This window comes from Muscardinus avellanarius (genome assembly GCF_963383645.1).
Source record: "Muscardinus avellanarius genome assembly, chromosome: 2".
Lineage (NCBI taxonomy): Eukaryota > Metazoa > Chordata > Mammalia > Rodentia > Gliridae > Muscardinus > Muscardinus avellanarius.
Genome location: NC_137787.1, coordinates 34,761,711 through 34,773,913, shown reverse-complemented (window position 1 = coordinate 34,773,913; position 12,203 = coordinate 34,761,711).

Here is a 12,203-nt window from a genome sequence, read left to right as displayed (position 1 = left end):
TTAGAATAACATAACAATAAAATAATATAATAACAATATAATAATAAAATAATATAATTGCACTATGATAATATTAGTTAACAGTTTGTATGTCCTAGATTATTGAATTATAGAGTTGAAAACTTGGAACTTAACGAGTTAAAGGAAAAGGGTTAAATTAAGGGCTGAAACTTGGGATTCTTTTGCCTTGTATTATATATGGCACATAGCAATTCGTGTGTGTGTGTGTGTGGTATTGAGGATTGAACCCAGGGGCATTTTACCTCTGAGCTACAGCCCCAGACTTATTTTTTTATATTTTTATTTTGAAACAGAGTCTCAGTAAGTTGCTCATGGCCTCACTACTAGCTGAGGCTGGTTACCAACCTGTGATCTTCTTGTATCGAAGATCACAGGTTGGTAGCCAGCCTCAGCTAGTATCAGCCTCTCAAGTACTAGTATCACAGGCATGCACCACCATGCCTGGTTGAAATTCTTAATACACTTTAGCTGCACTTATTATTATTAATGTTATTATAAGCAGTAATAGGATCCAGTACTTGAGAGTATTTTGTATTTATACCACTATGAAAGCAAGTGTGGTAAGCATAGACTTCTGTCCCTACACTCCCTGTAGAAAGTAGAGATTGTATATATTAGCTGGAGTTCACCCAAGCTACTTTTGGGACAAACAGGATAATGTGTTTGGGACAGAGGTCAACAGCTGTTACTCCTCTGTGACATTCCGGAGATTGGACAGATGTATTCAGATTGACCTTCCTTATTCAGTGAGTGTGGGAACTGGTGGGAAAGGGAGGGGGAAGGGAGAGAGAGACAGCAATGGAGAGGATGAGTGGATTCCCACGGGAGGCAGTAACGTGAGAGGCCACTGAGAGCAACGTTGGACCTAACAGTTCTACTTCCTGGAGGCACTGTTCTAAATAGCATGTTAGGGGAGAAGACACTGAAAATTGTTCCAAAAGGAGAAGAACTCGCATGCTGGTGTTCCCAAGGCAGGACAGGATGCAGTTCCTCAAGGGGTCAGAGGTTGCCTCCTTACCATTCCACTGATAGCACAGCCAGGAACAGAGGAGGGTCAAGTCAGGTTCAGTACAAGATTGAAAGTGAAATACATTCCTTACCTTGCCCTCCCAACCCTAGTGGTATTTAATTACCATTCTTGTTTATAGAAAATATACAAGTATCCCAGTGGTTTAAAAAATTAAAAATCACAAGACATAGAGCCCTCAGTACCTTTCTGCAGAGCCAGTAATGAGGCGGGCAGTGAGTCCAGTGAGACTAAAAGACCATGGCTCAGTGAAACCATTAGATTTTCAGGAAAACAGGATTTCAGAAACAGTAGATTGTTTTTGATAGCAACCTCTTTTGGTCCTGAGACTTGTATGTTATAAGGTTCAGCTAGAGTCTGGTAGGTAATCTTCTTTCTTTATCTTTGATAATGCTACTGCCCTTCTGCTTTTCCCCCAGATTATCAGGAGAATGAAATTTAAGTCATGGTACTGTCCTAAAACTCAGACCAGCTCTGCCTGTGTTCATGATATGTCCCTCTTGCTGACAGTACATGGATCCTGGTTTGGTCAGAACTAATTTTTTCAGGATCATTCCCAGACTGCACAAGTTTTGCTTTTTCTTTTGACTGGGTCTGCATGAATGTAAGGTCTGCAGAGAAGTAATAGGAACCATATATTCTTGCCTAAAGATTAAAGGAAGACTTTGCAAGTCACATGTGTAAGAAGTCTAGCTGAATCTTTGTGAAGGTGACTGAAGGTCAGGTGTGCCTATAAAGGAGGTACATTTATCTTTAAAAACCTTGCTTCTAACTACTGAATCATCATCACATATCAATCTGTTGGTTGCTAGGGACCTAGTGTTCCTCTCCCTTGACTCTTAATTACAGAGTCCACTTTTCAAGTAAGACACTTGGGTTCAAACTTTTGCTTTGCCATTGCTATGTAAAGATTTGGTACTCTTTGATCCCCCCCACTCTTTATTTATTTATTTTGGTAGTAGGGATGGAACCCAGGGTATTCTATCTCAGAGCTACACTCCAAGCCCTATTTTTTATTTTTTATTTTTTGAAATAGGGTCTCACTAAGTTGCTGAGGCTGGCTTTGAACCTGTGTGATCCTCCTGTCTCAGCCTCCCAAGCACAGGGATTACAAGTGCGCACCACCATGCCCGACTTCGACTCTCCCACTTTTTGTTCCCTCTCAAAGCATGTATTGGAAACATGGTTCCCAGTGCAAACAGTGTTGGGAGGTGGTGCTGAATGGGAGGCTCCATCGTCATGAATGGATTAATGCCGATTATAAAAGAGCTTGAGGCTGTGCTTTCCATCTTCTGCTCTGTCTTGTCCTCTCTTGGCTCATCATCTGTGAGATGATGCAGCAAGAAAGTCCTTGCTAAATGCTGGCCCCTTCAGTCTTGGACTTCTCAGCCTCCAGAACCATAGGTGATAAATTTCTGTTCATTATGAATTACCCAGTCCGTGGGATTCTGTTGTAGCACTGTAAAACAGACTTTTTTTTTTTATTTTATTTTATTGGTGCACTGTATTCATACATCATAGTGGGATACAAACTTTTGTAGACATACATGCACACATCGCCCAGTCAACCCCCACCTGATCCCCACCCCATTCTCTCCCCATCCCTCCCTCCCATGCTTGGCTTAGTGGTTGACATCTAGTATTATAGCAATTTATCCAAAATTAAAAATGATAATCTCACATAACAGTTTCATTTGTCTGATACCAAGCTTTTGATGTCTTAAAGATAACATTTCAATATTTCTTTTTGCTTTCTTTCTTACCAGAGAATATTTTTTTCTTTTTTTTAGGTGAAACTATCATATATTTATTTTTCAGGAAAAAATCTATCCTGATATGGAATATGGACTCTAAATACCCAAAACAATCTCGAAGCAAAAACAAAGCTAGAAGATGTATATTTTCTGATTTCAAACCATATAAAGCTACAATAATTGAAACAGTGTGGTACTGTTCTAAAGGCAGATATATAGACCATTGGAGTTAAATACAAGCCTAGAGCTAACTTCTTCCCTATATTGTCAAGTTATTTTTGACAAGGTTTCCACGAAGATTTGGTGGTGGAAATAATAATCTTTTAACTAAATATTGTTGAAAAATAATAATTACATGGAAAAGAATAAAATTGGACCCTTACCTAATCCCACATACAAGTATTAACTCAAACTAGATAAAAGACCTAAATATAAATCTTAAGACTATAAACTTTTAGGAGAAAATCTGGGTCATAAAACCTCACAACATTGAAATTGGCAGTGATTTCTTGGATATGATTTCAATGGCACAGGCAACAGAAGAATATACAAACTCCCTAAAAAAATAAAAGAAAATATTGTATATACAAAGACAATGTAAACAGAGTTAAAAGTTACTAATAGAATTGGATAAAATATTTCCAAATGCTATATCTGAAGGTATATTAATATTCCAACTAGAAATCCTAAAAATTAACAACAATAAAGGCAAACAATACAATTTAGAGATAGGTAAAAGACTAACATAAATAATGAATCTCCACAGATAACCAATCTTAGTTGTCTGTTGGATGGAAACTCTTGTTTCTCTGGTTCTGGTGAGTGTTACCTATTTCTTCTTTGTAGTTAATCTCTTTGAGTATTTTCTCTAGCGCTGGTTTTGAAGACATAAATTCCTTCAGTTTCTGTTTGTCATGGAAGCTTCTTATTTCTCCATCTAATTTGATAGAAAGTTTTGCTGGGTAGGAAATTTTTGGCTGGAAGTTGTTTTCTTTCAGAGTTTGGAATATGTTACTCCAAGCCCTTCTGGCTCTCATGACTTGGTTTGGGAAGTCTGGAGTGATTCTAATTGGTTTGCCTCTGAATGTCACTTGGCCCTTTGTTTTTGTTGCCTTTAAGATTCTCTGCTTGGCTTCCACATTGGTCATTTTGACAATTATATGGCGTGGGGATCCTCTTCTCGGATCCTGTCTAAAGGGAGTTCTATAAGTTTCCTGGATCTGTGTATCAACCTCTTGCTCTATATTTGGAAAATTTTCTGCTATTACTTCCTTGAAGAGATTGTTGATCCCTTTGGTATCACTTTCTTTTCCCTCCTCTATTCCAATTATTCTTAGGTTAGCTCTCTTAAGATGGGCCCATATTTCTTCAATGTCAGATTCCTGCTGTTGGATATCTTTTTCTAGATTAGAAACTATGCATTCATTTTTGGATTGCTCATCTTCTTTTTTTTTTTTTTTTTTTTCATTTTTATTTTTATTTTTATTTTATTTTTTTTAATTTTTATTTTTTATTTTTTTTAATTAATTTATTTTTTAAATTGGTGCATTGTAGTCATATATCAATCACATTGGAGTACAAGACTTGAGAGGATATACAAGCACACATCATCCAATTAGCCCTCCTGCAGCCCCCGTCCCATTCCCTCCCCCTCCCTCCATCCCACACTTCTTTGGTGATTTACTTTGATACATTTGTTTATGTACCTCCTGCATTTTAAAGAGGCTCCGTCCTCCAGTATTACATACCCTCTGATTGGTCACATTAGTTGCTTCACTATAGGGCCCTTTCTATAGCTCAACCTCTTCCTGTTGCCCGTTTCCTCCTAGTTATTGCTGATTAAGGGAAGCGTCTGATTTATATTTTCTGCGATATTTCTCTGTGCATGCTGCGTTGCAAGTACCAATCCCACTCTTGATGGTCCCAGTAGTGCCCTGGCTACTCAGTGGACTGATCCAGACCTCGCTGGCTCACGCAGCGGCCTTGCCTCATGGGAGGACCCAGTTCTGGTCTCGCTGGCCCCTGAACCGGTCAAACCCCTAAGCTGGCTTTTGTCCCGACCTTGGAGGCCGCAGGAGTGAACTTGCCTCACGCCAGGCTCCGATGCTGGCCATTGGCCCCTGCACCAGTCTAACCCCTTGGCAGGATTCCAGTCCCGGCCTCGGAGGCCCCAACACTGGTAATGCCTCACGGCAGGCTCCGATGCCGGCCTCACTGGCCCCAGCACCGGCCTAACCCCTCGGCAGGCTCTTATCCTGGCCTCGAGGCCCCAGTACCGGCCTTGCCTCAAGGCAGGCTCCGATGCCGGCCTCGCTGGCCCCAGCACCAGCCTAACCCCTCAGCAGGCTCTTATCCTGGCCTCGGAGGCCCCAGTACCGGCCTTGCCTCACGGCAGGCTCCGATGCCGGCCTCGCTGGCCCCAGCAGTGGCCTAACCCCTCGGCAGGCTCCGATCCCGGGCTCAGAGGCCCCAGTACCGGCCTTGCCTCAAGGCAGGCTCCGATGCCGGCCTCGCTGGCCCCAGCAGCGGCCTAACCCCTCGGCAGGCTCCAATCCCGGCCTCAGAGGCCCCAGCACTGGTCATGCCTCAAGGCAGGCTCCGATGCCGGCCTCGCTGGCCCTAGCACCGGCCTAACCCCTCGGCAGGCTCTTGTCCTGGCCTCGGAGGCCCCAGTACCGGCCTTGCCTCACGGCAGGCTCCGATGCCGGCCTCGCTGGCCCCAGCAGCGGCCTAACCCCTCGGCAGGCTCCAATCCCGGCCTCAGAGGCCCCAGCACTGGTCATGCCTCAAGGCAGGCTCCGATGCCGGCCTCGCTGGCCCCAGCACCGGCCTAACCCCTCGGCAGGCTCTTGTCCTGGCCTCGGAGGCCCCAGTACCGGCCTTGCCTCAAGGCAGGCTCCGATGCCGGCCTCGCTGGCCCCAGCAGCGGCCTAACCCCTCGGCCGGCTCCGATCCCGGCCTCGGAGGCCCCAGCACTGGTCATGCCTCAAGGCAGGCTCCGATGCCGGCCTCGCTGGCCCCAGCACCGGCCTAACCCCTTGGCAGACTCTTATCCTGGCCTCGGAGGCCCCAGTACCGGCCTTGCCTCACGGCAGGCTCCGATGCCGGCCTCGCTGGCCCCAGCACCGGCCTAACCCCTCGGCATGCTCCGATCCCGGCCTCGGAGGCCCCAGCACTGGTCATGCCTCACGGCAGGCTCTGCTGCCGGCCTCGTTGGCCCCAGCACCGGCCTAACCCCTCGGCAAGCTCTTATCCTGGCCTCGGAGGCCCCAGTACCGGCCTTGCCTCATGGCAGGCTCCGATGCCGGCCTCGCTGGCCCCAGCACCGGCCTAATCCCTCGGCAGGCTCTTATCCTGGCCTCGAGGCCCCAGTACCGGCCTTGCCTCAAGGCAGGCTCCGATGCCGGCCTCACTGGCCCCAGCACTGGCCTGACCCCTCAGCAGGCTCTTATCCTGGCCTCGGAGGCCCCAGTACCGGCCTTGCCTCACGGCAGGCTCCGATGCTGGCCTCGCTGGACGCAGCAGCGGCCTAGCCCCTCGGCAGGCTCCGATCCCGGCCTCAGAGGCCCCAGTACCTGCCTTGCCTCACGGCAGGCTCCGATGCCGGCCTCGCTGGCCCCAGCAGCGGCCTAACCCCTCGGCAGGCTCCGATCCCGGCCTCAGCGGCCCCAGCACTGGTCATGCCTCAAGGCAGGCTCCGATGCCGGCCTCGCTGGCCCCAGCACCGGCCTAACCCCTCGGCAGGCTCTTATCCTGGCCTCGGAGGCCCCAGTACCGGCCTTGCCTCACGGCAGGCTCCGATGCCGGCCTCGCTGGCCCCAGCACCGGCCTAACCCCTCGGCAAGCTCTTGTCCTGGCCTCGGAGGCCCCAGTACCGGCCTTGCCTCAAGGCAGGCTCCGATGCCGGCCTCACTGGCCCCAGCAGCGGCCTAACCCCTCGGCAGGCTCCGATCCCGGCCTCGGAGGCCCCAGCACTGGTCATGCCTCAAGGCAGGCTCCAATGCCGGCCTCGCTGGCCCCAGCACTGGCCTAATCCCTCAGCAGGCTCTTATCCTGGCCTCGGAGGCCCCAGCACCGGCCTAACCCCTCGGCAGGCTCTTATCCTGGCCTCGGAGGCCCAAGTACCGGCCTTGCCTCATGGCAGGCTCTGATGCCAGCCTCGCTGGCCCCAGCACCGGCCTAACCCCTCAGCAGGCTCCAGTCCCGTCCTCGGGGGCCCCAACACTGGCCTTGCCTCACGGCAGGCTCCGATGCCGGCCTTGCTGACCCCAGCACCGGCCTAACCCCTCAGCAAGTTCCGGACCCGACCTCGGAGGCCCTAGCACAAGCCTTGCATCATGGCAGGCTCCAATGCCGGCCTCGCTGGCCCCAGCATCGGTCTAACCCCTCTGCAGGTTCCAATCCCGGCCACGGAGGCCTCAGTAGTGGCCTTGCCTCACAGCAAGCTCAGATGTCGGCCACTGGCCCCAGCGCCCGCCTAACCCCTCAGCAGGTTCCGATCACTGTCTCTGTGGTTATTATTTCAAAGGTTCCAGTTGTAATGTATCAGATCTCTGCCTCCCCCGAATATTGGCCACTGGCATTGTCACTGCCTCCACCGTTTCAAATCCTTCCCAGGCTCTTTTTCCACTCTGAAAGTTGTCCAGTGTTCCTAAGCATGCGTGATGGTAGCATTCGACATTTAGTGTAATTTCTCCAAAAAAATAAAGTTGGTAAGATCCGGTTTCTGCTTCTCCTGAATACAAGTCTCCACCACCATCGCGAAGAACTCTTTCAACACCGCATTTCTCCTTGGTCTCCGCTAAACTCTCTCCTTATATGTGATGTCTGAGATTCTTAACAATATAGAGAAATAGCAGTCCTCTTTCACGGCGAATTTTTCCATAAGTTCCAGTGCATTTAGATAAGTTTTGTCTGCATCTCCAGTGTCCTGGCATCCATAACGGCTTTCTTACCACCTCTCCGATATTTTTCTTTATCTTTTTCTGTTCTGGGCCCAGTTACTCCAGGGGTCTGGCGTGCTACTCGCAGTTCGGCCGGGACCCAGAGTCCCGCGACCCGGGCCCCATCTGGCGTGCCCAGCCCGCGACCCCCGCCCAGAACCCAGCGTCTTACTGGGTCCGGTTTCTCCAGGGGTCTGGCGTGCTACGCGCAATTCGGCAGGGGCCCAGAGTCCCGCGACCCGGGCCCCATCTGGCGTGCCCAGCCCGCGACCCCCGCCCAGAACCCAGCGTCTTACTGGGTCCGGTTTCTCCAGGGGTCTGGCGTGCTACGCGCAGTTCGGCAGGGGCCCAGAGTCCCGCGACCCGGGCCCCATTAGGCGTGCCCCGCCCACGACCCCCACCCAGAACCCAGCGTCTTACTGGGCCTGGTTTCTCCAGGGGTCTGGCGTGCTACGCGCAGTTCGGCCCGGGGCCCAGGGTCCCGCGACCCAGGCCCCGGCTTTTGTGCGCCGCGCGCAACCCCTGCCCAGAACCCAGCGTCTTACTGGGTCCGGTTTCTCCAGGGGTCTGGCGTGCTACGCGCAGTTCGGCAGGGGCCCAGAGTCCCGCGACCCGGGCCCCATCTGGCGTGCCCAGCCCGCGACCCCCTCCCAGAACCCAGCGTCTTACTGGGTCCGGTTTCTCCAGGGGTCTGGCGTGCTACGCGCAGTTCGGCAGGGGCCCAGAGTCCCGCGACCCGGGCCCCATTAGGCGTGCCCCGCCCACGACCCCCACCCAGAACCCAGCGTCTTACTGGGCCTGGTTTCTCCAGGGGTCTGGCGTGCTACGCGCAGTTCGGCCTGGGGCCCAGGGTCCCGCGACCCAGGCCCCGGCTTTTGTGCGCCGCGCACAACCCCTGCCCAGAACCCAGCGTCTTACTGGGCCTGGTTTCTCCAGGGGTCTGGCGTGCTACGCGCAGTTCTGCCTGGGGCCCAGAGTCCCGCGACCCGGGCCCCATCTGGCGTGCCCAGCCCGCGACCCCTGCCCAGAACCCAGCGTCTTACTGGGTCTGGTTTCTCCAGGGGTCTGGCGTGCTACGCGCAGTTCGGCAGGGGCCCAGAGTCCCGCGACCCGGGCCCCATCTAGCGTGCCCAGCCTGCGACCGGATTGCTCATCTTCTAAGAGCGAGATTCTGTTCTCCATGTGGTCTAATCGGTTGTTTGTGCTTTGAATTGAGGCCTTTACTTCATTAATTGCATCCTTTATCTCTTTTTGGCTCTCTCTGAGTTCTTTTCGAAGCACCTCTATTATTTCTACAGTTATTTTCCTGATTTGATCTTCTAGAAATCTCTGATTTTCTGTTTTATCAGGTTCTGATGTTGTGGGGTTGTGCACATTCATTACTTCAGTGTTATTCCTCTTTCCCATGATTTCGGAGGTTTGTGCCTTCTCTGGGTTCTTCCCTTGGGTCACTATGGCTTCACTTAAGGTGCTCTGGATCTCGAGTCTGTATTATCTCAGACCCTACTACTCCTTTACTGGGTTGTATCACAGAGTCTCCGACCCAGGGAGTTGATAGAGGCTGCTTTAAACTATGGGGGGTGCCAGGTTGCACGCTCTCCTATGGTGTGATATCTCTGCCACCACCACTCCCTCACTGGGTCAAGTCCCAGGAGGCACAATACTGGGATTTCTCCTCTGTGGCCCGCAATTTGACTCACTGTTCTTGAGTACGTAGATGTAGCTGTACTGGACTCGGTGAATTCACTGCTGCTGCCGCCGCCGGTGGCAATATGGCGCCTCTGCCACGCCCTCGGCCATGAGGCTGGCGTATTTTTTCTTCTCTGGTTTTGATTTCCACTCTGAATCCCTGCAGCGTGTGCTGAGCTCAGCCACTGGGAACTTTAAATGCTGTCTGCGCCGAAAGATCCCGCCTGGCTGTTCCGCATCGGCTCACCTCGGCTTGCTGTAGCCATCCGCTGAGTTCGCCGCTGCCGCCGGCAGTATGGCGCTGCTGCTGCGTCCTTGGGCGTGTGTGTCTCCTCCGTGGCCCTGAGCTCTGTTCTCAGTCCGCTTTCTCTCTGGAGCCTGGTGGTTTTTTTGTTTTTCTGGTGATGGTGTTTTCTGGCTATGAAAGGCGCTCTTTTTGTGGTAATGGAGATTGGTTGTTAGCGGGACTCTTAAGCCCCGCTTTTCTCGGTCGCCATCTTCCCGGAAGTCCTTTAAAACAGACTTAAATGTGGCTTAGTGTGTAACTGTGGGCAAATTAACTTCTGCAAGCTTTTGTTTTCTTATCTATAAAATGGAGATAATGATAGCCCCAGCCTCCTAGGGTGGTAGTAAGGATTAAATAAGATAATGCCTACATCATGGTTAGCACAATACCTGGCAGCTGGAACTTCCAATAAATTTTAACTACTGATTTTATGACTCTGAGTGCTAGACCTACCTCTCTAAGTGGCCAAATAAATTTAGGTATTTTAAGCTATTTTCATAATATTTTTCATGTAATCCTTCATAAAACCTCATATATATTTTCTTGAAAATATATGCTTTGTAATACTTGTTTACTCAGTAGGATTCATTGATTAAGGTGGCTATCTTTTTTTCGTTTCTTTTAGATTTAGCATCATTTTCTTCTCAGAGGTTTGGATCCACTGCTTTGTGGTCATATACACAACTTTCTTAACTTCATCTTTGTCTATTTTTGAATATTTTTATATTGACAGCTGGAATAATACTACAAAATACAAAGAGAATCTCGGGCTTTCTTATTTTCCCACAATCACCACGTAAGCATTACAAGCTCTAGAAGCAGGGCTATGGGGCGAATTAGAAATGAAAATGAAAGGCAAGTTTCTGGCTGGAATTTAGATCAAAGGAGATATTATCCTGGCTGGCCTGCTCTCTGTAAGAGTAGCCACAGGGCTTCTCCTTCACAACCTAGAGCTTGACAACTATAATTCTTGAAGACTCTTGGATGGTGCCTTGTGGTTTTTCTGGTATGTGTTTTTCCTGAAGGATTGTGCACCAAGGAGGTACACTGTGCTAATTTATAAACCAGGGTTTTGGGTACACTCGTGCTGCAAAGGAAAATTAACTCCCACAGATAGATCACGCATATCTTCCATGATCTGTTCCTATTGATCTCCTAAACATTTACTCAGCTCCTACAAGAAGTATGCAATGGAGATTTATTAAATCTTATTTCTATCGTAAGGGTGGGGGAGATTTTCACTGTGTGAAATATAAGCAACATATCTAGTGAGATATTTTCATCCTTATTATATTATTATTATTATTATTAGTAGTAGTACTGAAGATTGAACCCAAGCTCTGAGCTATACCCTCGTGTGTGTGTGTGTGTGTGTGTGTGTGTGTGTAATTTTTAAAAAAATTTTGAAACAGGATCTTGCTAAGTTGAGATTTGAGGCTGGCCTCAAATCTGCAATCCTTCTACTGCAGTCTCCCCAAGACTAGGGCTACAGGGATGAGTCACTCCCTCAGCTTCATCAGTGTTTTACAGAAGAGGAATGGAGGCTTTGGCTTTCTGAGAGTATATAACTGGAAAGTAGCCCGAGTTGAATTTGGACTCCAGGGTTGTGAGACTTTAAGCCTTGTGCTTTTGGCCACTGGATTTCCCAAGCCAGTTGTTCTTCCTCTTCTGCAAAGTGGTAAACTGAGTCTGGGTATGCATTCTAGGCTTCCTAGCATCTCCAATTCCTAAGGGCCATGTGAGGCCCAGAGAGGGGCCCAGGAGAGGGCGGAGGGAGATGCAGGTGGTTAGATGTGACTCTGGCCTTGGCTGTAAGAGACTTGAGCTGCGAAGGAAGCAGCTCCTACACTGTGGAGCACAGCGCTGGCTAGGTTGTGGATAAGAGTACCGGGATGACGTCCCAGCTCATGCTAAGGTGCGTCTTATGTTAGGGTATTCCTAGTGACTTATCCTTAGGAAGCCAGACAGAGCAAGCTTACCCTGGTCAGTGTAGCAAAGAGAGAAGTCCGCAGTGGTAGCCATACTGACTGTGGGGTCAGCAGAGCCATGGTGAGGCGTGTCACTTCTTCAGTCCACATCTCACTGAGTATTTACTATGTTTTAGGTGTAGAAATACAGCTGCAAATGGGAGAGACCTGGATTTCGCCCTTGTGTTTATTGATGGGGAACACAGATATTAAAAATTAATGAACAAATTTGCAGGTACTTCTTTACAACATTCTAAAATATAAAAAGAGTGCAGTGGTGACTTCCGGGAAGATGGCGACAGAGAAAAGCAGGGCTTATGAGCCCCACTAACAACCAGTCTCTATTACCACAAAATCAGCGCCTTTCATAGCCAGAAAACACCATCAGCAGAGAAACTAAAAAGGTAAATACAAGGGACAGAGAAAAAAAGGGCTGAAAAAACGAGACACCAGAAAGAAACCAGACTGCAGTGCTGCAACCAGAGCCATGGCGCGGAGCCGTGTGGACACCATCTT